The sequence below is a fragment of the Penaeus vannamei genome, chromosome 22 (genome assembly GCF_042767895.1).
Source record: "Penaeus vannamei isolate JL-2024 chromosome 22, ASM4276789v1, whole genome shotgun sequence".
Taxonomy (NCBI): domain Eukaryota; kingdom Metazoa; phylum Arthropoda; class Malacostraca; order Decapoda; family Penaeidae; genus Penaeus; species Penaeus vannamei.
The window spans coordinates 21,494,299-21,496,798 of NC_091570.1; positions in this window are offsets into that span (position 1 = coordinate 21,494,299).

The window sequence follows — 2,500 nt, forward strand, 5'->3', positions numbered from 1 at the left end:
TTTGTGTGTATGTGCATGTGTTCACATATTTGTGTGTATGTGCATGTGTTCACATATTTGTGTGTATGTGCATGTGTTCACATATTTGTGTGTATGTGCATGTGTTCACATATTTGTGTGTATGTGCATGTGTTCACATATTTGTGTGTATGTGCATGTGTTCACATATTTGTGTGTATGTGCATGTGTTCACATATTTGTGTGTATGTGCATGTGTTCACATATTTGTGTGTATGTGCATGTGTTCACATATTTGTGTGTATGTGCATGTGTTCACATACGTGTGTATGTGCATGTGTTCACATACGTGTGTATGTGCATGTGTTCACGCGTGTGTGTGCTCACACGCGTGCAAACAACAAAAAGATCAACGTCGTCCTTCGTAACGTTGCGAAAGCTTTTCACAAGGTATGGCACCTCGGCATTAAAAACACCGTCTCCTTCACCTCAACCTACCCAGACCCTTGACAAAGACACTCTGCAGCTTCCTACAGGACAGGGAAGCCAACATAAGGGTAGGCCAATTAGTGGGGCATGAATTCCCACTCCTGAGTGGAGTTCCACAGGGGAGGGTGTTTTCACCCACACTCTTCATAATATATATATCTCCTACAATCCCCCCCCCCCCCCACCCTGCAACAAATAGCACCTACATAATGTATGCTGATGACATCACGCAAATTATCTCCCATCCTTTTCCACGACAGAAATTCATTAGACCCACCACACAGAGAGCCATAGCGGACATAAACAAATTTGAAGAATGGAAAATAAAAACAAACAAACAAAAAAATTCTGATCATCCTTGCCACCAGAACAAAACCTGGAAACCCCGATCTCGTCAACATAGGTGTGGGTTTCGCAAAAGAAGGGAAACTCCTTGGCTTAAAAATAACAAATACAGTAATCGTATCACACGTCAATGAGAGAATCAATATTGTCATGCCATCTCATGTGCTAATCTGGAAATCGGTAATTAGCGTAACGACAGTTTGCGGGCGTGACGTCACCGTTGCCTGGGGCAAGGTTGGGGTAGTTGTCTTGGTAGGCCCAAGCAAGGTGAACGCTCTTTTTAGCAGAGGCCGTCACGGTAATTGGACGGTGTGGTGTGGTAGTCCCGAGCTGTGGGCCACACTAATATCACGTCGGCTACTGACATTTTATAATTTAAACTATAAGGTATGTCTTATAGATATGTAAAGTTATTTGTGATTATTTTGTATATATAAGATAGATTAAGTTAATGGTATATATATGTTCACATTAGTTAACAAATAATTTAGTTTGATTTCTACCTTGTGGTATGAAACAATGGTCAAATATTGTAGTTGTTTTATTTTGTTATTTTTAGAACTGTGGGCTGCTATTTCAAGCTCTACTACTGACATTGTATGATCAAGCAAGAAGATTGAAGATGCTGATCCAGAATATATGTGCGATATGCAATGTAATGAAATGCATTGAACATTGAAATATATATATATAAATCGGTGAACTAAGAACAGTGATAAGTGAAGTAGTGAACAATGAAAATGAACATTATAGCCCTGTGAACAATTATTTCCTTGCGTGTTTTTTTTTTTTTAGCTTCGTGTTTATTTAAATTATATATACATTTGTTCTAGTATAATAAATACTAAATAATATGAAGTCTTTCTGTACAACCCATTAATTACAAATTCCTCTCATTCAAAAAACAGTGTCTTAACTGTGCCGGCAAACCCTCAATTGTAACAGTCACCATCCTCACAAATATAGCCAACAACATCTCACAAAGCTGAAGAGATTCTCAGGATGCCCAGATATCAAAATACGCCTATACAAAGTGCTGGTCAGTTCCTCTGAATACGATAGTTCTGCTAGAAACTACAGGCCGTGCAGAATAAAGCTATTCTGTGGGCAAAAGGAATAAGGTGGCCCAACCGACGCCCATCAATCAGGGAATTCCACCTACACCACAAAATAGATCCAATCAACATACGTAGTCACAATCCGGCTACGAGGACATGGGAACGCCTAGAATACCTTGAGGACGCAAATTATGAAAGTGTAAAGGAAACCCACACAACCGCAGAGGGGGAGCACCTAGCAAGAATTAGCCCAAATCTCCCAAACCCCATATACTCAAAAACACACAGGCAACAATTGACCATATCAACCTCTCCCCCTTTCTGGCATACACCAGACTAGAAGAGATAGGTTGTCTATGTCTATGTAAACACTGACAAAACGTTTGATATAGACAATGTGCATGTGTATACTAAAATCAGAAACCCTTCAACATTCCTCGTAGGTTGCAATATTGCCTGGGATAGTATTGCAACACGGAGGAGCTGGAGGCAGTCACTTCCGCAGCCTCTCGCAGCCGATGCCACGCCCTCCTCTGGCTCGAGTCGGGAGGCGAGACGAAGGACAGAGAGGCGAGTGAAGACGAATCGGTTTTTATATGTCGTGAATGTGCGAAAATTGACTCAACCTCCGCACACAACGACAGATAAAC